This window comes from Mustela nivalis, assembly GCF_964662115.1.
Source record: "Mustela nivalis genome assembly, chromosome: 3".
NCBI lineage: Eukaryota > Metazoa > Chordata > Mammalia > Carnivora > Mustelidae > Mustela > Mustela nivalis.
In genome coordinates this window covers 139,976,543-140,000,569 of record NC_139022.1, presented here as the reverse complement: position 1 = coordinate 140,000,569, position 24,027 = coordinate 139,976,543, and the positions used below count along the sequence as shown (strand labels likewise).

Below are 24,027 nucleotides of genomic sequence, written 5' to 3'. Positions count from 1 at the left end.
TCAGAATGAGAGAGTTTCCAGGAATATTGTTTGAGTCCCCAGATCCAACCATGCCTAAAGCTGATCTATCTGTGGATTTTTAGTCACATGCACCAATGAATTCCTGTTTGTTTTGAAGCCACTAGAGTTGAGTTTTTTTCATCCCTCGCCTTAAAAGAGTGTTGTGTGAGAACACACTCAACTGTACCACACATGGTCTGGTTCCCTTTCCACAACATTTTGGATACAATAGTTACCTATATTTGCATGAGAACAGAAAGCACCAGACACAGACCCAGACCCTGAGGCTAGGGATGGAACAGAGCAGTCCCACACACCACGGTCCCTCCTCTAAAGCTCTGGGGACCCTGCTGAAGTTCTGCCAGGTGGGCAGATAGTAATGACCCTGCTTACAAGTGGAGAAACTGGGGTCCGAGTCGCCCAGCGAGTTAGTGGCACGGCTTGGAGGAGAACTTGACCTCCTGCCTCCACTGCCTTCTAGATCATTTACCCGTCATCAAAGGAGAATGTTGGGCTTGGCCTGCGCACACACACAATAACCAGGGCCCAAAAAGGAAAAATGGTGGTGGTGGGAAATCGGTCATGATTGAGAATAGAGACAATTATCTTTGTTTAAAAATCTCAGGATAGAAAGAATAAAGAAGCAAATTTGAGTGGGATAGTCCTGTAGCATAAAGAATTACCAGTGTATGGCCCGAGATTCTAGAGTGTGGTGATGACTGTGAACCCTGCAGTGTTTGTTGGGTGAATTGTGGATGGTGGTAGGTTTTGGTTAGCTCTGGCTGTCACCCAACAAGTCAGTAAGGCCAGGGTCTGACTCCCATCTCCTGGTTTCTAAAGATAGTACTGTTTTCAGTACCCCAGGTTCATGGGCTCAGTGATGTGAATTTTGCCAGTTGCAAAATGACCAGGACTGAGAATTCAGGTGGAGGATCTTGGATTTAGGTGGGGGATATGTGGGCTGGCCAAGCAGCATTCCAACCTACCCCCAGAGTACCTTCATTAATGCAGAACCTAATAGGCTGAAACAGTTCCCAGACCTCCTAAAGTTCTAGATGAATGTCCTATCTCTGCTTCTTCATTGTAGCTGAAGCCAAGTTCCACTCTCTGGGTTTTCCACAGCAATTTTCTATCACGGATGCTCTGAGCTGTGACCCCCCCAAATCCATAGGTTTGAGTTTTAACCCCCAATGTGGCAGAATTTGACCTTCTCTGGCAATTGCGGATGTAATTAGTTAAGATGAGGTCATACTGGAGTAGAGTGAACCTTAATCCAATTCGACTGGTGTCCTTATGAAAAGGTGGAATTTGGAGACAGACACCCACAGGGAGAATGTCACGTGAACATAAAGGCAGACAGTGGGCTGATGCATCTCAAGCCAAGGAACATGAAAGACAGCCAGCAAACCACCAGAACCTCTAAGAGAAGCCGGGAACAGATTGTCCCTTGCAGCCTCCAGAAGGAGCCAGCCCTGCCAGCACCTTGCTCTTGGACTTCTAGCCTCCCAGGCTTGGAGACAATACGCTGTAGAGCCACTACAATATGTATTGTAGAGCCACCCGGCTCTAGTACTTTCTTACGGCAGCCCTAAGGAAAGAATACAGGCATTGCACCCAATAGGCCCGTGGATCTGTCTCTTGCTTCAACAGTATTTGGACAGAACAAACCCAAGTGTGCCACTTCTTCAGCCTCCTACCACCCTCCAACCTCTTTTCCAGCCACAATCTTTGGGACCATCTTCACAGTCATCCTCTACCTCTGGGACCAGCCAACACTGTATTTCGAGCTTAACTCCTTATTGCCAATGAGCCATGAGCTTCCCAGAATGTTCCACTAAGACGGGGGCCTCCATCAACTGCTGGGTCAACACGCACCTGCAGGCCTCCTACACCCACCTCTCTCTGGGCTTCGGCTTCGAACCCTGACGATGTGGCTCTGGACACGGGCCACTACTTCCATGAGCTGGCCTAGAAAAAGTACAAGGTCACCAAGCTCTTGAAGATACAAAGTCAGCTCACTGGCTGTGCCCTCTTCTGGGACCTGCAGAAGACTTTCCAACATGCAAGGACACCACGGAGGCCCGCATGGTCCTGGAAAAGAACCTGACACAGGCCCTTCCGGAGCTGCATGCCATGGGCTCTGCTTCAAAAACCACCATTTCTGTGACCCGAAGAACCACCTCCCGGGTGGGGAGGTGAAACTCCTCAGGAAGATGGTGACCACCTGACCCACCTGTGCAGGCTGACCGGCTCCCCAGGAGCTGCCCTTTCGGAGCTTGGCACTTCCAACAGCAGCAGGAGGGACAGCCCTGTGGTGTCGTCAGCTGAGTCCTTTTTCCAGGGCCTGCCGGAAGCTTCTTCAGCCTTCCTAACTGCAGGAGCACCTAATTCCCTGTGGTGAGTTCCTTTCTGCTGGAATGAGCAGGAGTGGTTTCCCTGACTCGTCCTAATCTCCTGGGTGACTTACACCCTGTTCAATTTTTTATTTTGCCCAGTCGGCATTTGTTAAGTTGTAACACAAAATACATTGGTGAAGGCTTGTGCGCCTTTTTTTTTAAACTGAAGTATCGCTGACATACAATTAGTTCAATCGTCCAACAGTGATTCAGCTGCGCCCACCTCGGGAGGAGCTACTGTCTGTCCCCGCACATCGCACACCACTGCTAGAATGCCATAGGCTCACTCCCTCTGCTGTGCCTTTTGTCCCCATGACTTATTCACTCCCTGACTGGAAGCCTGTATCTCCCACTCCTCTTGGCCCATTTGGCTCACCCTCCCCACGACCCTGCCCAGCTAGCAGCCATCCGTTTGTTCTCTAGACTTATGAGTCTGTTTCCCCTGTTTGTTTATTCGTTTGTTTTGCTTTTTTTAGATTCCATGCTTGGGGGAAATCATATGGCTTTTGTCTTTCTCAGACTGGCTTATTTCACTTAGCATGCTACCTTCTAGGTCCCTGCCTGTTGTTGCAAATGACAAGCTCTCATTCTTCTTTTATGGCCGAGTAATACTCCATTGTGTAAATGTACCACTTCTTTATTCATTCATCTATGGAGGGACCCTTGGGTTGCTTCTGTATCTTGGCTCTTGTAGATAATGCTGCCCTAAACATAGGGGTGCATGTATCTTTTCCAATTAGTGTTTTCTTTTTCTTTGGATAAATACCAGTAGTGGAATTACTCAATCGAATGGTATTTCTATTTTTTATTTTTTGCAGGATCTCCATGTTGTATGCCTTTTAAAAAGTGATAATTCCCCTTTTTTCTGATAGGGAAAAACAATAAATGCTCAGTATAAATCAGGGAAATCTTAAATACAGAAAACAATAATGAAGTAAGGCAAAATCACTCAAATTCCTACATTCTCTCAGACATTAACCATGCCTTTTCACACACACGTGCAATCACATGCACACTCACACATGTTATGGAGGGGTTCCTTTGCATGGTTCAAGGTCTGATTGATCGGTGTGACCCAAATGATCCCGAGGGTTCAAATGTCCAAGACCCAAAGGATGGTAACGGCAGGAGATCAGATGAGCAGCAGAGCTGATCTCCCCCAAGGCTCTCACCACCTTCTTCACATGTGTCCAGGGGGCTCCAAGTCCTTACAGGTGTCTCGGGCAGGTATGCAGACTGGAGTAGAAAGACATGAATATACAGCAGGAGCTGGTGTCGGTAAGTCATATCTAAGTTGTGCATCAAGTCCACACTCCCAAAGCAGCCACAAAGGTAGAAGCTGATGTTCTCCCAGACCAGGGAAGGGCTCCAAGCCAAGGACCCAGGGCCCATCAACACAAGCCTCTCCCACATCCTGTCAACATACATGTGCCATGAATGGCAGAGGGTTTGCAGAATGGCTGGGGGTTGCAGAGGTTTGGAAGGATTGTGCGACATGGCCATTCCCTCCCCACAACTGTTTTTCCCAGGTGATCCAAACAAGAGGTTGGGTATTTCCTTCTCCTAGGACAATGGGAATCTCACCCTCCTTCCTTTCCCAGAGACATGCTTCTCAGGCACTCCTCAGTGACTTTCTGTCCGAGGTCTGTCCTCAGAGACGGACAAAACACAAACTTAGCCTCCAGCGGGCACCTTGCTACATTCACTCTTATCCCCAACAACGGACACATCATTTATTTTATTCTGGTAAAATATGTATAGCATAAAACTGGCCATTTTAACCATTTTTCAGTACATAATTAAATACATTCACGGTGTTGTACAACGATCACCACTACCCATTTCCAGAACTTTTCTCATCATCCCAAGCAGAGAATCTACACCCGTTATGCAGTAAATCCGCATTGCCCTCTGGCGAGCTCCAGGCAACCACGATTCTACTTTCCGTCTCAATGAATTTGTCTATTCTAGGAATCTCATGGAAGTGGAGTCACACCACATTTGTCCTTTTGGATCTGAGCTATTTCACATAGCATAATGTGTTCAAGGTTCATCCATGTTGCTGCAAGTACCAGAATTTTGTTCTTTTTAACCGCTGAATAATACTCCATTGTGTGTATGTGCCATGTTTTAGTCATCCTTTCATCCATTGGTGGACATGTGGGTTGTTTTCACATTTTGGCTGTTATGAATAATGCCGCTATGAACATCAATGCACATATATGGAAGTATCTAGGGGCTATTATCATTATTATTATTGCCAAACTAACAGGTGTGAAGTGATATCCCATTGTAGTACATAATTTTACTAAAATGGGATTATACCATATATTTTCTTCTGTGCCAGGATTTTTAACCTCAGTAATACCCTGGGGACAGCTGTCTATGAAATGATGTTTTTGAGAAATTGACTTAATTACAATTCTAAGCATTTCTTCACTAACTAGTACTTTCCTCTCAGAATCAAACTCAATCAATGGCACAAAAGTCTTATGCTCACCAAAGAAAACATCTGAACCTTGATTTTGAACTCAGAGGTTATGGCCCTTTTCAATCCATGATTATCTCCTAACCAATCACCTCTGAGACGTGCCTTTTGGGTCAGATGAACATGAAGTCAGGACTGGGGGAAGATGAAGAAAGGTTGGGGGTCAGAGGATCTCCGGGATGGAAGAGACTTGCCATCCAGTCTCTGCTTCCATTCTTCTAGTGACAGAGAACTCATCCCTTTACCAAGACAGCTTATTAGCCCATTCCATCCTTGGGTACTTCCACTGACTTAAAAAGTCCTTCCTATGTAGATACAAACCCAATCTCCCCGAAGCTCCCCATTGTAGCACCTCAATCTCATCCTTGGTCACCTGTAGAGATAAGGCAGCTCTTCCAATTCCCATGAGTCTCCAGTCTAAGTCTAAACCCTTCACTATCCTGGCTGGGATTCCCCTCACCCCTAGCTGCATCCCCCACTCTGAGGACAGCAAACTCACCAAGCACACTCTCACACCCACCTCCTAACAAGAAGCCCCCTTCCCCTCCCAGGACGCCTTACTCACATACACCAAACCCGAGTCTCGTTGACCTGTTTCCTCTGGGAGTGCAGTGATTTCAAGACTGCTTTCCACAGTCTGGAAAGAAAAGCCACTTCACAGAGTGGTTAATACACATAAAGCACTCATAACTCCCAAGAGAGTGTATGTGAGGAAATAGAAACAGGCTTCAAAATGTCTGAGACAGATTTATAGGGATTGAGTCACCAACGGCTGCCTTTAGTTAGCCTTCTAAAATATTGCGGTGCTGGGACACCTCCTGTCCTAGGATCTGTCTCCAGGTCACTTCAATTCCTTGTCCTGACCCCTGGTGATGGACTTCCTAGTAACAGGGCCTGCTGGCTCACAGGCAGCCAACTCCCTGCTCAGCCAGGCCCGGGGTTCTCGGGTTTTGAAATGGTGGGTCTCTCTGCCACTTACACTGGTAGTTTTACTGTTTTCCTTTCCTGTCTTGAAAAAAAGTCTTTGATCCTTATACAGTAGCAGGATGAACAGAAGTATAACTTGAGTTTCACAGTCTTCAAAGAGGATTTTCCCTAATTTTGATAGTTCTATTGGGCTGCTTTTAGCTTTACCCTGGGATCTGTTGGTGGTGCTTTGGAGCGCTGAACTCAAACAGTGAGCAGGGTGGGGGGAGGGAGGGTCACAAGCCCTTCCCTGTCCGAGATCTTCCCTGTCCAGGGATGGGCTCGTGAATGGAACCCGTGTGCTTGGTTCGGGAAGGAAAGGGATGACATCAAAGTGATGGCGGGTCTGCCATGTGTTGGGTCTGGCATCATAACCCTTAATAAATAGTATCTAAGATCTACTGAGCCCTCACTCACAAGCTGGCAACTGGCCTAACCCCTTCCTAGCAGGGTATCGTTTTGTCTTCACACCAACCCTGGGAGGTAGGGAGGGACTGTTTCTTGCTCCATTCTACAAAGGAGGAAAGCAAAGTTCACAGATAGGAATAACTTTCCCAGGCCCACCCCCATCCACCCTCTCCAGAAACAGCAAAGGTGGTGCTGAGCATAGTCTAAGTCTGATTCCAGAGCCTGGCCTGTCCTGTTCCCTAGGCCTGCAGGTGCCCCCCTCCTCCACCTGACCCCCATGGCAACACCACAAGGCAGGCTTGACCCATTTCACAGAGGAGGAAAGGGAGGTTCAGAGCAGCAGTTAGAAAACTGTGCCGAGACCTCCCAGCTAGGACATGGCAAAGCCGGCAGCAAGTGCACAGGCCTCCTGACATGAATCGAATTCTTCCCTCGGAAGGAACGAGGCAGGGGTGAAGATTTTCCTACCAGATTAGGAGCCTTTGAAGGTCACGACTAGTGTCAGGTTCAGCACCCCACCCACCTCAGGGACACTCAGCCACCCCCCACGGGGTGGCACAAGGCCATGTGGAGGAGACGGGATGGGTACAGGCCAGGGGTCTGGGAGACTGAAGGAGAATGTGAACAGAGGTAGTTGGGGTCCAGCCGGCCTGGCCACGGACGGGAAAGCTCTGAGCAACAAAGGCAGGGACGAGGTGGCAGTGCTCAACACGTGGCACAGCTGGCCACTGGCAGGAGGCCTCCACGGGCCTCAGAGAAGCTCTTTCCATGTTATGATGGCCGCCGCCCCTTGGAGGACAGTTGTCTTGCCATTCTCCAAGGGCACTGTGGGCCGCCTACACCAAGAAATGTATAAAATCAGCCTGCAAGGCAACAAGCGAGGCGAGTGGTAGAGGGTACCGCAGTGAGCAGCGAAGCCTCTCCCAGAGGTGACTTTAAGCTGAGACCAGATGCTGGAGAAGGAGTCAGCTATGGGAAATTCTGGGGAGAGGGCGTTTTTGGCAGAAAGAACTGCAAGTGCAAAGACCCCGGGCAGGAAAAATGCTAAGGAATCTACGGGAAGCATAATGAGAAAGGGGCCGTAGGGTGAGAGATGGCCATTTCTCACCCCTGGGACAGTGCCCCAGAGGGGAGAGCCAGATCCAAGGTCCTACACCATCATGGCCTCCTGTGTGATGGGACAGGCAGGCCCTTTCAGTCTGGGGCCCTGGGCCTCCTTTGCACAATGATGAAGGTTTGGTCTATCGGGGAGCCAGCTTTCCCGAGAGGCAATTTAATTCCTCATGGTCTCCCGTCCCCTGCCATTCCCACCAGACCACAGGACTTCAGGAGCCAGCACTAGTGTCTTCCCCACTGGGGGTTCCCAGAAAGTCTCAGAACTCCTTCTCCGGTCCTGGGACACTAGGGTTGGGAAAGAGGAAGGAAATTCTCACACACAGCAAACTCCCAGGGAGTTTGCTCATGTTCCCAGGCTGACAACTGGCAACCCTCAGAACTCTGTCCCCCTTCCTCCACCTCCTCCTCCTCCTCCTCCTCCTCCTCCTCTCCCTCTCTCTGTCTCCCTCTCTCCCCCCGCCCCCCTTCTCTGGCTTAATGACTTCCACATGGGCCTCTGGCAGCTGGAGCCAAGCCTCCCAGCATTGTCTGAAATCTCCAAATTTAGAAGAAATATGAAAATTGTCAACCACTCCTTCCTTAGGGGGTAAAAGCAACATTCGGCACCGGGGGCAGGTCAAGGCGAGGCGATCACGTGGCGGGCGCTCGGGCCAATGGGGGGCCCCGGGAGGACTCAGCACCCGCCTCACCCCAACACCAGGCTGGCCTCTTCAGCTCATATAAGGTAAAAGACAGAGGGGCGTCTGCGGCCAAGGAGCAACAAGCAAGGAGCTAAGAGGAGGGGGGCCCCGTGCCAGCCGTTTAAAAATGCCCCGTGGCAATGAGGGGTGCCAGAGGCCCGGTCAAGTTAGTTGAGAAGCTATGACACCCCCACAACAATCCCCTAAATGGGCTGGCCCCCGCATCCAGGCTGCAAGGAGCCACACCTGGAACAGATCCCCGGAGAGGTAAGAACCAGTGGCAGACACGGGGTCTGCAAATGTGGGGGGCATCTGGGGCATCTTCCCCAGGGGGATGCAATATCCAGGGGTCTGGTCCTTGCTCTCTTGCTAACATGCACTGTGCTTCCACCTTTCTGGGCCTCAGTTTCCCCATCTGTACAGGGGCTGGACTGGATGATCTCTAAGTGCCCATCCCGCCCTGACCTGCAGTCCCGTTGGCCGGGAGGACTCCTGGTGGCTGTGATTACATGGCGGTGGAGGCGGAGGGAGCGGTGGGTGGTAATGTCCCGCCGTCCCCAGCTTCACAGCCATGCCCGGGTCTGTGCCCCGTCTCCCGGCTTCTGCAGAGACACTGCTTCTTCCCTTTTCTGTGAGGTTTGATTTCACAGCTCTGAGAGCCTGGGGCTTCTGGCAAGGAAAACTGTTTTCAAATAATGGTTTCAAGAAGCAAAGCAGGAGGCAAAGCTATGTCAGCTCAGCCTCTGGCAGACAGGCAGAGAGGCAGGAAGGTGAGGGTGCTGGCCGCGGGACGGGGACGTGGGCTCCAGTCCCGCTCGGCCTCTCGCTGCCTGGCCCTGCGGCCTTGGAGAGGCACCCGAGCCTCTCTGGGCCATCTGTATCATGAAACCTTTGGACAACAAGGTCTCCATGCAGGATGTGGCTTCTTGAGTCCTTCTGGAGCCTAAGAGACAGCTGGTGGCAGGAAGTTTCCCCCAGAGTCCCTGAGCTGAGTCTGCCCTTTGACCGGAGACTTAGAGCCCAACCAGATGCCTGAAGCCCACGGAAGCTCTTGGAGGCTGAGCCTCAAGTGACAGAAAGGAGCTAAATGTTCTCTGACTAGGGCCTTGGCCAGGGAAGAACCAGCCCACAGGTCTGAGGCCTCAAGATGAGCCTGTCCCACCCCTGACCCTGCCACAGCCTCTGGTGGGGAAGGTACCGATCAGGGAGTGCAGGACCTCAGAGTGGGATGAAGAGAGACGGACAGCAGAGGTTTCAGGAGGGGTGATGCGGTGTGGTGGGGGCCTCCGAGGCCGGCAGGAGACGTGGGAGGCAGGTTGTGTGGGGGCAGAGGCCTGGGATCCACACTGGGAGGCATGCAGGCAACACAGCTCTTGTGAATATGCTCTGGCCAAATCTAGGGCCCAGAGTGGACACAATCCTCCAGCACCAGCCCACCCAACACCCTCACCTGCCCCACTCTGGTCACATAAGGCCTGAGGCCATAATGGCCCAAAAAGACGCTGGAATCCAAACACCAGGGTCCAGTTCTGGCTTGTTTATCTACCAGACAAGTGGCCTTGGGCAAGTCACTTGCCATCTCTGAGCCTTAGCTTCCTCCTCTATAAAATGGGTCTGGTCTTGGTTCTAGCATCACTCGGTTGTCATGGAGAGTGAGGGACATAGGCATGCAAGGGCAGGGTAAATAGGGTGGGTGTTTGGCTACCGCCAGACTACTCCTCCTGAGGGGCAAGATGACCTTAGCCATGTTTAGAGGAAAGTGGGAATGAGACCCAGACAGAGAGTGCTCAGAGTTGCTAAAGGGAGAATGGGGTCTGGAAAGAGGCAGGAGGCATGAGTTCAAAGGTCAGAGGTGAAGGAACACAAAGTGGAATCAGCTTGAGATGCCTACGAGGCTCGGTGAGGTCTCCTTTCCCGCATTTATAGCACATGGTGTGGGCAATGTGTCCCTCAGTGTGGCGTCTGAACCACAGTACTCTCATTCACTGACAGGAGTCGGGGTGGGGTCCCAGAAATCTGCATTTTCATTTCCAGCTCCCAGGAGAATTCCCACACAGACCTAGTTTTGGGAATGCTAGGCTGTCGAGCAGCCTGGGTCCTTCCCAGACATAGCTGAAGCAACTGCATCCCTGATCAGAGAGCACTGCTCTGGGTCCCTCAGAGAGCGGATGCCTCGGCTGGGATGGAAGCAGCCGCTCCGCCAGGCCCTGTGCACCACAGTGGTACAGAGAGCATTCTCTCGCGATTATCCCTTTCTGGGCAATCCCGAAGGCCTTTACGGAAATTCCTTCACTTCGTCATCACAACGACCCTGTGACGTGGGTGTAATCATGATCCCCATGGTACAGGTGAGGGAACCAAGGTGAACTGGCTTGACTAATGTCACACTGTCTTGTGCCAGCTGCCTCCGGCAACCCCCCCCTCCGCCCCTGCTCTCTCTCCAGGGCTCTCCCACCCCCTGCCCTGCCCCTCAACCACTCCATCCCAGAACTGCCTGCAGACCATCCAACATTACTCGTGAACGTACACAGAAGATTTCCTAGGAGCCAGGTATCAGGCTGAAGGGCTGGTGGTCTCATTCCATCTTCCTAGGATTACAGAGAGGCAGGAATCCGCATCGTTCCCTTATCCCTAATTTACAGAGAATTTCCTGAGGTCACACGATGAAAACGTGACAGAGGGGATTTGAACCCAGTCTGCAACTCCAGAATGTTTGCTCTTAGCCGGCCCAGCCCAGCCCCTCTGAGAGCAGTGACGAGGAACCCCACTTCAGAGAGGAGACAAGGCTAAGAGCGTGACCTCGCCGGAAGTTGTACCCCCATGTTGTATTAGTTCAAAGCCACTGCTCTCTCTTCAGTCCCGCTGCTGCCGAAGGAAGGAAAGGACCTTGCTTGTTGCTGGTCTCTAAGAACCACCCTGCAGCTCTTTGAGCAAAATCAGCCCTTACCCAGACTGGCCAGTTGTGGGGAATTGCTGGTACACATAGCCCTGAGGAGTAGAAAGTTCAGGCCCAGAGCTACAATGGACCCTTGGGGCTGTATCTGATTCCCCATGTGAGCCTCAAGGAGCTACGGAGATGGTCGCTGAGGTCCTCCCCACTGGGCTACACCTGGGTCCTGCCTCAGTCACAGCTTTCCAAGAGAACAGTCTCCAGGGCTCAGGCCCGTGGGGTCATGCAAAAACCGTGATAAAGGCTTTTCCGGATTATTGTCATTATGACAATTTTTGTCTATGTCTCCCGGGGCCCAGGAACCCAAGTTTCTCTGGAATTGATACCTAGAGAGCTTGCTGAGTTCCGGGGTACCTGCCTGTCAGTTTATTTTCCAAAGTGGCTAAGCCAAGTTACACTCTTACCGGCTGCATGTGAGTGTCCCTGTCTTTGGCCACACGTAACATTGTCAGATTCCTTGAAGTATATACGTCAACATGTTTTATTTTGTCTCTTTCCAATTTGTATAATAAAGAATGACAGGAGGGTGCCTGGCTGGCCCAGTCAGTCAGGCATGCAACTCTTGATCTCAGGGTTGTGAGTTTAAGCCCCCTTTTGGGTCTAGAGATTACTTAAAAAAAAAAAAAAAAAAAGAAAAGGGTAAGAAAGTACAATGCTGCTCACTACGGTCCATGTGGGTAACTAGAAATGCACACAGCATGCCCCAAGTGGCAAAACATCCAGAAGGCTCTGGGGACAGGAACGGGGCACTGCCTGTGTGGCCTATCCCCAGCCTGAGAGTACACAATATGTCCCAAGCAGAGGCCGCCAGCCAGATCATCCACTGGAATTCAGGGGAAAGAGCCCATGGTGGCTGCCGTATCCTAACGGCCTGTCTAGACAGGCCCCATGGGCCTTCACCACGCATGCAAGAGCCCACAGAGACGGCCCCCACCCCGTTGCAAAAGAGGCTTGTGGACAGCCAGGCTTCTCCACCAGAAACCTTGTGTCCAGTTCAGAACATGCCTTCGTGCACAGCACCAGTCTCCCATTCTCATGGCCCATGAAGACCGACTCATCCAGCCCCCTTTTTGTCCAGATGAGGAAACTGAGGCCGACCCCTGAGCCAGCGGGCTTTCAGAGGTCCGGTGAAACTCTGCGCCTAGGGAAAGAGGGGACCGGGGTGGCAGGCCAGAGAGTTGCCAGAGCAGAGCTAAGACACAAGAGGCTGGTGGTTGAATTCTAGATGATCCTCATAGCACCTGTGATGTCGGACATACTGAGAATGCCTGAGTCGTCAGGGATTGGGGTTGTCTGGATTGAATGGGTTAAGACTCCTGAGACCCTCAGAATAGGGGCTAGCACAGGAAGTGCTCCACAACCACTAGTTGCTAAAACATGATAACTGGGGTCCCCCGTCAGCCACATGGGACAAGTCTTGAGACCCCCAGTGGACGCCTGAAACCACACTTAGGACTGGGTCCTAGGCATACCATGCTTTTCCCCATCCACGCAAACCGATGATAGGGTTTCATTTACACATGCGTCCCAGTAAGACATCAACAATAACTAATAATATAATAGAACAATTACAACAATCCACTGTGATAAAACTTATAGGAACGTGGTCTCTCTCTCAAAATCCCCTACTGAGCTGCACTCATTTTCCATGTGATGCTTCCTGGGAGAGAAAGTGCCTGTGTCACCATGTCGGCACCGTGACATAGCGTTGGGCCACCCCTGACTTTCTGAAGCTAATGCAGAAGGTGGGTCATCTGCTTCTGGGCAACAGCCGTCCATGAGAACCAGAGCTGGGGAGAAGCAGGGACTGCTGTACTACAGGCAGCTTCTTCAGGAGGGAAGGAGGTGCCGTAGTGGGCTTCCACTCTTCTTTCCCCCAGGAGGATAAGTGACCCTTGTCCCCTCAAAAATAACAATTGCCATATACCAAGTCTTCCCAAGGGTTGGGCCCCCTGCCCAGTGCTGTCTGAGGTAAGTACCATCCCCTCTCTGGGGACCCAGAGGCTGAGAGATTTAGTCGTTTGTGCAAAGTCACAGAGCTTGTTAGAGAACAAGCCAGAGCTCAAACCCAGGTGTGGCTGACCCCGGAACCCATGCCCTTACTTACACCCCAGCACGGGCCCAGGGACTCTGTGAGTGAGAACTGGTCCTGGTTCCTAGTGGTCTAATAGGACCGACTCTTAGCATTTAGAAAGGGCACCGTTGGAAGCCTGGTGCCTCCTTCTTGACTAAGTATTGTTATGGTAAGGGGATAGATAGAGCCTTCCCTCCCCACACTTGCTCAAAAATGTAACCTCAATCAAACAGTACTTCTTGCCAATGAGCGCCCCTTAGTCTGGGCTGAGTGCCTTTGGGGGCCCCATCAGTCCTGGGTGCCCCCGACCCAGCACAGCCCATCAGAGATTTGAGGAGGGGGCAGTAAGCTAGACCAAGGCTGGAAGAAGCAGCCTCCCCCGACTCCTCGTCAAGTGCCCAATAACGGCCACAAGCCTAGGTTCCCTCCTGAATGGCCCATCTCTGCCCCACGCCATGCTCCAAGGCAGATGGAAAAGCCCCAAACTGGAAAATATACTGTGAGTTTAACAGGGACACAGCTCAGCTGCACTAGCTGCCGCCCCATACCATCCTCCTCCTCGTCCTCATTCAGGCAAACGGGGAAGGAGGCAAAGTATCCCAGAGGGAGGCTGGCATCGCAGGATGGCGTCAGAGTGGCCATGGCACCCACCCCCAGCTGGTCTACCAGGGTCAGAGGGCACTCACCAGTCTTCCCAGAGACTGCCAGACCTCGAGCATATGACCCAACAACCTCATGGAGTCCCAGGGTGTCCGCTGAGATAAGCTCGAACAAGATGGGGAGAAAGGGAAAAACTCAGGCTAAGACTCTGACCCCAGTTCTGCAGCCAACACACTCGGGTAAGTTCCTCTGTCCCTATGGGCCTGTCGAGCTGTGATGGTCCATGATTTGGGATGGAAGGGAGAGAGTTCGGGTCATCCCACGTGTGACGGTGGTTCCCCAGACTCTCAGGGCAAGAAAATCTGGGGTGGAGGCAGTCAGAGCAGCAGAGGTGTGCTTTGGATAGAGAGAGAAGAAAGCAGAAGGCTTTTCAGGTAGAGAGTTCTGTGTACAAAGGTGTGGAGGCGGGACTAGAAGGACATTTCAGAACAGCAAACGATCCTGTTTGGCTGGAACAGGGTAGGTCTAGCAGCTCAGTGAGGTTTGAGGCTGGCAAAGTAGGGGAAGATTTGGCCCTGGAGTGACTTGAATAGCCTGCAACCAAGCTCCATAGACTGGTGGAAGTCCCCGCTGGCGCCTGTCTCTGGGAGGGAGGCCCTTTCTTTACTTAGCCTGTTTGTCCCTGGGCCTCCATACCACCAGGCCAAGAGCCCCAGTGCAGGGGAGAGACCTGGGGACTTGGGCATTGGTGACTCTGAGATGTCAAATCACGGGACAGGAGACCTCGGGGTGGGGTCAAGAGGGATAGGAAGCCCAAGGGCTGTAGTCACCATCTGTAAACCTCAGAACAGTTTTCTAGGGAACAGGATCTTGTTCCTTGTAGCCCTAAAGGACGGGTCATGCAGCCCCAGAGAGGCTGATGGCAGTGGGATATTAGGAAGGAGTCTCCAATCCTGTGTTGAAAGAAAGATAAGGTGATTGGGAAGCAGTGAGCTCCCCAGTGAGCATCACCAGAGTTATACAAGCTTAGCACAGACACTGTGGAGACAAATCAAACATTAGAGGAGTCGGGGCCTCATGGCCTTTCCCACCACCAGCCTGGGTCTTCGCATCAGAGCCCTAGCTGTCTTGGGACAATCCTTAAGGACTGAGTTCCCCTGCCATTGAGATGTCAAATTCCCAGCTAGGGATTACATCAGTTCTGCCCTGACTTCACAAGGGCCCTCGGGGGACCCTCCTCCCTCCCACTTCCTTTCACCCCACTGCTGTGTTTTGCCCTTCCCAGGGAGCGCCAGCACTGACCAGGGAGACCTGGAGCCTGGTTGTAAGACTGGATCCCTGGGGGACACTCAGCCGATGGCCTTCCACCCGAGCAGGAATGAGGCAGAGGGGGCCGGGGTCCTTGGGAGTTCTGTTCACACGCCCCGGAGAGTCTACATGGAAATTCCAGGAGGGTCACAGGAAAACTTCCAATTTAGAACAAGATGCTTTATTTTTGGTCCCCCTTTCTTTCCTGTCCCTCCTCTTCCCCAGCAGTGGGTGGGGGTGTCGCGGGAGGCTGGGAGAGGAAAGCAAGCCTCTTCTTTGGGCTGAGTCACAGAAAGAATGAGTGTGGAGAGACGGGGTGTGGGCAGATGGGAAGAGGAACCATACAGGGCCTGGGGAGGTAGACGGCCATGAGGGAAAGAGTCAAGGGGATAGCCAGGCCCAGGCGGTGTCCTGGGCAGTGAGCGCGAGGGATGCCTGGACACTCAAGACCAGAGCTCCGTGAACTATGGGTTCAAGCTGGGGTCAGAGAATCAGCCTGGGTTCCCAGAATAGACAGAAGGTCTCCGGATGGGGGCTCCCAGGAGTCTCAGGCTCTGGGTCCCCATCTCAAGGGACTATAAAGCTACAGAGCAGTACTAAACCCATCTCATTCTCCCTGGTGATCTGGGTAGGTGTTTAGTAACCATTCCTGGCATGGAATTTTAAGCCCCTCCTGTCATAATCCTGTTAGAGCCAAAAGGCACCTTCAAGAACATCAGGTCCCATCCTCAGGTGATAGATGCAAACAAAACCTTGAGGCCGATGGCAGGGAGGGTCTGGCCCAAGATCACACTGCCCGAGTGGCTGCCCAGCCCTGTACATTCTTCCCTGCCTCTTCCCTGCCTCTCTCCAGAGATAGAAACGATGGTATGGTCCTCAAAGCCAAGGAAAGGAATCAGGGGAGAGGGAGGTGCCCCGCCAGGATATAACTATCTCCAAAAAGTAGGCAAAGGGTGATGGAGTGTTTGAGCTCTGGCAGCTTTGCCCAGGAAGGCCCTTTTGCTGGCCAGAGAAAATCCCCCAAACTGTTGGCTGCTGCAGAGGGAGGCCTCCTGCAGAGGAAAGAGCCCAAGGCTGGGAGGGGAAGCCCTGGGTTCTATTCTTGGCTCTGCCCCAACCCTCCACATAACCTTGAGCATGACCATGAGCCTGAGGCCTTTCCTAGTCTTAATGTGTCTGGGGAAGGGCTGGCCCCAACCAGCTTAAACAGTCAGAGGATCCATTCGTGATCTACCTCAGTCTCCAGTGAGGCCTCGTCTCTGTCTCCGTCCATCTGAGCTTTGGCCCCAGCGGAGGAAAGTAGGTCAGGCCCAGGAAGAAAACAACAGCCTACAGATTCCCCTCGACCTGGGACAGCGTATTCTATGCCCAAGCTCTGCCATCCAGCCTTGTAATTCCCAGAGAGGCCAAAAGCTAAGAAGGCCCTTCAGATTACTCCAGTGAGACCAGAGCGGTTCAGCAGATCACTCACGGTCACACAGCAAACTGTGTGCAAACAGGGAAGTGGGTCTTGGGTCTCCTGATGCCCAGGCCAGTGCTCTCTCCACTAACCACACTGCCTGTTAGAATAATGGGCTTGTGAGCCTGGGATCTATTTACCTTGACACCTCAATTGTCCCCATAGGGAACCTGCAGTCTCTTACCTTCTCTGGGATACAGTTTCTTCTAAAAACAGGGAGATGGGGTAGACCAGATATCTATGAGCCCTTCCACCCCCATCACTAGGGCTACACCAGGACCCCGGGCTTTCCAGGGCAATCACCTCAGCCCTTGCTTCACAGGGGATGGAGCTACCCAGGCCAGGACATCCTACCAAATCACAACCCCCACCCAGACTGTCCCACTCCAGACCCCAGGGCTGGGCTTTGTCCAGAACTACAGGCTCTGGCCCAGCTCCCCCTCTGAGGATCTGAATTTTTCTTACCATAAAAGGGCAAGCGTGCCTCTCTCCCGTTCCCTGCTGCCAGCCCCGCTGGGGGAAAGGCTGAGCTATTTTTAGAAAACTCAAGGGTTTGCTCCTGAACTCAAGATGGAGTCTGTCTGAGCCTTTAGCCGGAGAGCCCCTTCCCCATCTCCTCCGCCCACCTTCTCTCCCTCCTCCCCTCTCCCCGCCCCTCACCCCCTCTTCCCTCCCTGCTTCTCTCCCTCTTGCCCTCACTCTCGGTCAATCTCTCCTCCTTTATTCTCCCCTTCTCCTCTCTCTTCCTCCCTCTCACTTCGCTCTTCCCAGTATCAGAGCCAGCTCCCCTCCCCCAACTCCCTCCTCCAGATCTTGCTTTGGGAGGATGGAGAAAGTAAGACATCTGCACCCCCATCCCCTTCTTAAACACTATTTACAACATAAATTCCAAACATCCGCCATCTGGTTCTAGGAAGGGCCAAAAGATATTTAGAAAAGGAAGTCATGATTATTCCATCTTCAAAGCCAAAGGAACTTAAAGGCCCCCTCTCTCCCGCCTTCCTCCCAGGGCCCCTTTGCTAAGATCTAACTGATTAGGCTCCCTCAGTGAGTAGAAAGGGTCAGTCCCAGCTGGGCCTTTGCTTGAATCCCTTTGAGCTGGTTGCTTCTCCTCTCCGAACCTCAGTTTCCCTGTCTGAGCAATGGGTGCGTGACTAGAGAGCCTGCAGCACTAACGTCCTAAGACTGAGTCCTGCTGCAGAAAATCCACCTGGTCCAGGTCCCTGGGGCCTGCTCTGGGCTGAGCCGTGGGGTGGGAAAGGGGGAAAGGGAGAGGCAACTACACCAGTCTCCACCCTGAGGCTCCTTCTCTTTCATTCCATGAGATCATGGAACATCGATGCAGAGCTTCCTTCACGCTGACACGAACCCTGAAGGGATGGCCTGGTCGAGCCTTCCCCCCACCTATCTATCCGTGGAGCCCAGACCCTTCCCACCACATCACAGTGAGGCCAAGAGAGGGGAAGGCACTTGTCTACAATCACACAGCCTGTTTACAGGTGACCTGGTGTCTAACCTGCTGCTTTTTCCAGCACATTCCAGAAGAAACCAGCATGTGTATTATCCAAAAAGCATCACTCAGTCTCAGCAAACTGGGACCCTGGAGGTTCCAGTTCTTTGGGAAGTAGACAGGACAGAAGGGAAAACTATTCCCTTTGTTAGGTTTCTTTGTGTGTGTGTTTTTTTAAACAGACAGCATGCTAGGGGGAAGCTGTGGACAACAGGCACAACAAAGACCAAAATGAGAAGTCTCCTTGCTTCTGGAGATGCACAGCCTTGCCAGGACCCACACGCCTCCATCTACACTGAAAAATGCTTTCTCTGCTCACAACTGCCTTTCCGTAAAAAAGAACACAGGCCTGACACAATGCCATGAGACACTGACTCAGGTTGTCCTTCTGTAAAAAAGGTAGCAGGAATAGTCGGTCTCACAGGGGAGCCGTGGAAATGTGTGTTGGGCTTGCCACATGACCTTGAAGGCATGTTGTAACCTCTGCTGGCCTCAGTCTCTTCATCTGTAAAATGGGAATGACAATGGTAGCTAACTCCTGAGGGACTGTGCAAAATCCTCTGTACAAGAAAGTACTTGGCAAGTGTTTAGCACCTTGAAAGCTATTGTTATGATTACAGCATGTCCCAGTGTAAGTCACGATACAAGGCTATTGTCACTGTCACTGCATGTCCCCGTTTTTGGTCTCACTGAAAGGTCAGGGTGTAGGAGAGGCATGGGGATCCTCTGCCTGCACCACCCCTGCCCCAGAGTCTGAGCATCTTGAGGTAGCCCTGATCTGCTGGGCCAGGCAGGTGGGGGCCCCTTTCCTCTCCCTGTCCTCCTTTTCCTCCAGGACTCTCCATTCAGCCTCCAACTGCATTCCCAGGGTTGGCTCAAAAGTCCCCAGCAGCCGCCTTCCCTGGGGAGGAAGTAGGGAGCGTGTGAGGCTAGTGAACTTAGCTGGGGTGTCGAGGGGGTGGGAGGGCGTCCTGGGAACAGAGGCCCAGAGAAGCCACATAACAGAGGGGCCATGGAACGGGGCTTCACATGGTAGCTCCCACCCCCAGCTTCCACTCCTCTCTGGATGCCTCTCTGGACCTTTGCCCTCATCCTTCCTGCTTCCCTTTCTCCCGTGCCTATGTCTTGCTGCGGGCCCAGCCCTGGGCTCATAATGGAAATCGCAGCCACGTAAGTGGGCTCACGGTGTGCCACCCACTGAACTTACGCTTGACGTTGACTTTATCTGACGTTCACAGACAAGCCTGAGGTTGGGGCCCAAGTTCAGAGAGGTGAAGCCACCGGCTCTCAACCACACAGCTTGAAAGAGCTGGGGGCGAGATTCAGGGCAGATCTGCCTGGCTCTGGGGCCTGTCTTCTCTGCTCTTTGCAAGTAAATGGCAGAAACCCCAGGACCCTTGAGCCCAAGGAGAGCACGGGCTGTAGGACATGCACACGCATAAGGGAGCCAAGGAAGGGGAGCTGAGGGCAGGGAGCCCTCTCCCGAGGGAGCCGATATGGGCACAGGTTCGTGAGCCTGCAGGGAGCCCTGACCTCAGCCCTCTCTACTGTGGTGCCATCTGGCTCGCAGATGTGGCCCATTCCCAGGCCCTTGTGTTCCCTGGAAATGAGCAAGGCCAGCAGAGGGCACAGCGGCTTTTGCAATGACCGTAACGATGTGAGTTTTGTTTCAGGGTCAACCAGCCGGCTGCCCCTCTGGCTCCAGAGACAGCTGGAGGGAGCATGAGCAGCCCCAGGGTCAAGCTTGCCTCTGGTTCTCACTAGCAGTGACGAGCCTGGGCACGTTGCAGGGAGTCTCGGAAGCCCAGTTAAGCGGGGAAGTTAGTCCTACCTCTGGCCATGGTTGCGAGCACACCTGCGGTTATGGAAGGAGGCCTTTGCAGGGTGAGAGCCTCGTGCAGCTGGAAGTGGTCACAGGTGGCCCCAGGGCTGTCCTTTCGGCCTTGGCCATGATATTAACCCCCAAGTTTTGACCTGTCCCTAATTGGCTCCTTTCTGACGTGTGAGGCTGGAGGTGGAGCCATTTGTCAAAGGCCTGCCGGGAAACTTCCTTCCAGAACCTTCTTTCATGATGGGGCCTTAGTGTGCAGGGAAGGGAAAGTGGCCCCTCTTGCTTTCAGGGCTTCTTGCCCCTCACAAGATACCCACTGAAAACCAGGCAAGCAAAGTGGCACCGTGGCTGCCTAGGGCCCGGGGAGCAGGCTCTTTGGGGCCTGGAAGTTCCCAGCACTTTCAGCCTGCAGTTTCTGAGGACCCAACTTAAGGCCAGGCCCATTCTCAGGTCCTTGGGGCCCGGAGGCCCAGTCAGGACCCCCAAAGGGTAGGCTTTGGCCAGAGGGCACCCCAGCATCCTTCTAAAAGGCCATCGGTGTCTTTGTTTCTCACAGGCAAGGCGCTGGCTGGTGGGAGCCACTGCTACGACCCTGCGGAGAGGGCCCTCCTGAGGACCAGAGAGGAGGGCGGCAGCAGGGGTCCCCAAGAACAGAGCCGTGAGTGTCTCCCCCGCCCCCACCCTGAGCCCACACCCCCTCTACAGCCCCACCCCTGCCGCTGGAGGCCCAGGCAGGAGCCCTGCCTCTTAGGACACACTCCCTATCCCAGCCCTCAGAATGACCAAGAAACCAGGTCTTGGGAATGGGAAGACTTGAAGGAAGGCCCCTGCTGGTGGAGGGGGTGCTGGCAATTCAAGGTGGCTAGGCGTGGGTTGTGGGCGAAAAGAAATGGAATCAAAGAAGGGAAAACAAACCAGGAGGCAAAAGTCCACCCCATCCCAAACTCCCAACCAACTAGCAAGGCAAAGCCTGTGTGCTACAGAGAACAGATTTGGGGGCCACATGGAGAATGACAGCAAGTATCCCTGGGAAGGAGTAGATAGGGCCAGGCTCTAGGACCAGGTGAACCCAAGGTCGGTCAGCCTGGTGATAACAGAACCAGCTCCCAGAGGTTAGGAAGGGTCCAGGAGCTCAGGCTGGAGCCTGGGGTGTGTGGTGCTGGGCAACAGTGAGGCTCAAGAAACCGGAGCAGTAGCCCCCCCCGCCCAACAATCCATCACATTCTTCTACACTTGCCAGTTTCAGTCCCTGGCACGTGGAGCAGGCAGGGTGAGGTACAGTCTCCGTAGGACAGGTAGAGAAACTGAGGCACGGGGAAGTAAGTGAAGGAACTCTCACAGACAGTCAGTTGCAGTGAGGGGTTCCGGCACCAGATCTCCTGAGGGTGGAAAGAGTGGACAACAGGATCTGGGAGTAGGAGGAGGACACATGGCTCTGGCAAGAAGCTGACCCTGTAGGACAGGTGAAGAGGCCCAGGCCTGGCTTACATAATGCAGCACACCTGTTCACCTCGGCAGGGCCCATACCTGCGAGCAAGCGGGCGCTCCAAGCACAGCGCACACATGCTGCGCTCCCTCCCTAGCCAGCGAGCCTCAGAGCCTGGGTCTAAACAAATTAGATTAAGAGGGCTGCAGGCACCTTGCCGCCATCCCCCACCCCCTGCCCCCACTGTCCAGCCCCGACACTGAGCAGGCGTGCGAGCTGCCAGCTGCGGTCTCTCGGCCATGCTGACAGCCCGGCCTCAGCCCCGGAGACCTGCCCCCAGGCCCCAGGAAGAGGGCCTCGGGTCGGACAGGATACCAGGATGATGGATGAGCTAGCTCAAGAGCACACAGGATGTCGGTGCTTGTGCAAGGCTCGTTTCTGAGCTGTTCCCAGCAACCCACCCCTACCTCCCCTCCCGCAGCCCCTCCCGAGATCTTGGCCGCCAGGGCCCAGAGCCCAGGCCCTGAGCAGATCCACCCTCCTCCCTCAGCCCTGCAGCTGGGCAAGCGAGAATGGCTCAGGTTGGGAGACACTGGCCTGGGGATGAGACAAGGCAGGCACTTCACAGCGAAAAGGGACTTATGAACAGACAATGCCAATTATAAAAGAGACATCTCCGTGCTTTCCCATCCATTGTTTTGCTCAATCCTCAGAGTGGACGTGGCAGTTGGGAGATGATGCCCATAGCACAGTTCTGACTACTGAGGTCTGCTATTAAATGATTCCACGACTTCCCTTTCCTGAGCTGAGTCTGCTGTCCAGCCCTGTGTGAGGTGCGGGGGACACCAAAACAGGACAGCCTCCTTCGGGCCGGGGCCCTGGGCACTGGGGCCCCCTGGTCTCCTATGACACATATAAGCGTCTGAGTGTTATCACTTAGAGCAGCCTCAGCAATCAGCCCATCAGAACACAGACCCCAAAGTCAGCCCCAAGTTCAAACCCTGCCTTGCTCCCTTTCTAGCTGGATAGCTGTGGTCCAGCTGGCCTCTCCAAGCCTGTTTTCCCTTCTGTGAGATGGAGTACAAAACTCCCCCTTCGTGGGGCTGACTGTGAGGATTAATGAGTATTTTTCCATACCCCCTTTTGACACGGGGAGAAACAGAGGTAGAAGTGGGAGAGGGCTTGGCCAAGGTCACACAGTGAGTTGGGGATAAAGTCAGGACCAGGTTGAGACCCCCCCGTCCCCCCTCCCCCATCCTCCCATATAAATCCTCCCCACTGGCCCCACCCCAAGTAACCCAGAGGCCAGGCCAGCCTATATAGGCGACTCTGGGGACATGTCCTGGGATCCACCCAACACCTTCAGCCCTGCCCTGACCTCTGCAGCACCAGAGTCCCAGGTGACCAGCCGTGGCCCCCAGCCCTCAGTGGTGGTGGAGGTGGGGAAGCACAGGGACGGGCTCCCAGCCCAGAGCAGCCTGGCCATATAAGGGAAGAAGCCAAGGAGGCCTCCTCACTCAGGCCTGGCGAGAAAACCCAGACAGCCACTGTTTATTTTCTCCTTCCCAGCCTCCCGGAGCTTCCCAGGAAGACAGAGGTTCCCCCGTCTCAGCTTCACGATATTTCCTGAAGACAGTGGAGAGAAGGGAGGGCAAATTGGCCCATTCTCTGGGAGCAACCCCCCCAGCCTGCCACCAGCCAGCACCAGGTAAGAATCTGCCCTATAAGAGACCAAGGCCACCTGTTCGACCATCTCCTTTGACAGAGGGGATATGGAGCCACAGAGAGGGGAAGTACCTGGGAGAAGTGACCACACCAGCTGGTGATAGAGCTCAGGTCTCCCAAGTGGCCCCCCATCTCCTGACTGGGGACCAGGAGCCTCTCGTGGGGCAAGTGGAATAGGAGGGCTACCGACCAAGAAGACCAGGGGTCAGGGCCAGCACTGTCTGCCTGCTGGGCACGTAAGAAAGACTCAAAGAAAGAGTTCCCAGGGCAAAGAGAGCCAAGAGGGCACCCTTCCTGCATCTCTGCCTCCCCTCCCAACCCACCAGCTCCTCCTCCGGGAAGCCCTCCCAGTTTCCCCCTGGGACAGGAAACTCTTTGTCCTCTAAGACCTTGGCAGTCCTTTCTCAGGCTCTCTCTTGTGCCACTTGGGTCTGCCCCCTATTGACCTTGCGAGGGATGTTTTCCTTCCATCTCAGCCTGATTGCGTTCCTCCAGGGCAAAGACCCAGTCTGGTTCAGTCCCACCTCCCCTTGGCAGGTAGAAGATGCCCTAAGTTGGCTGAATGTCCCAGTGAAATATTTATTTATTTATTTATTTTTTTTAAAGATTTTATTTATTTATTTGTCAGAGAGAGAGTGAATGAGAGCGAGCACAGGCAGACAGAGTGGAAGGAAGAGTCAGAGGGAGAAGCAGGCTCCCTGCGGAGCAAGGAGCCCGATGTGGGACTCGATCCCAGGACGCTGGGATCATGACCTGAGCCGAAGGCAGCTGCTTAACCAACTGAGCCACCCAGGCGTCCCCCAGTGAAATATTTAGACCCTGTCCCAAACCCAAAGGATTGCTAACGTTGCTGGGGGAGGAGACATTCAGCATAGAGGTTAAAATGAGGGCGCCGAGGGTGGCTGTTCTGAGTTAGGAACCCAGCTCAGCTCCTAACTCCATGGCCTTGGAAAATTCCCTTCCCACAGAGACTTGGAGACACGGGATTAGCACAATTAAAACAGTCAATAAATGACTGTTTTTATAACAGTCAACATCCCCAGATTTTTCTAGATACAAGGGAACAGGACGGTGCAGCCTATAGCCAGAG

At 53.4% G+C, this 24,027-nt stretch overlaps 1 long non-coding RNA gene across 1 annotated transcript; it reads left to right on the top strand.

The window, feature by feature from the left end:
• Positions 1 to 8,116: 8,116 nt before the first annotated feature.
• On the top strand, positions 8,117 to 23,513 carry LOC309862229. Its single transcript, XR_014310367.1, has 3 exons — positions 8,117 to 8,321; positions 20,343 to 20,444; positions 22,782 to 23,513. It is a non-coding gene; the product is annotated as an uncharacterized lncRNA (long non-coding RNA).
• The last annotated feature ends 514 nt before the right edge of the window (positions 23,514 to 24,027 follow it).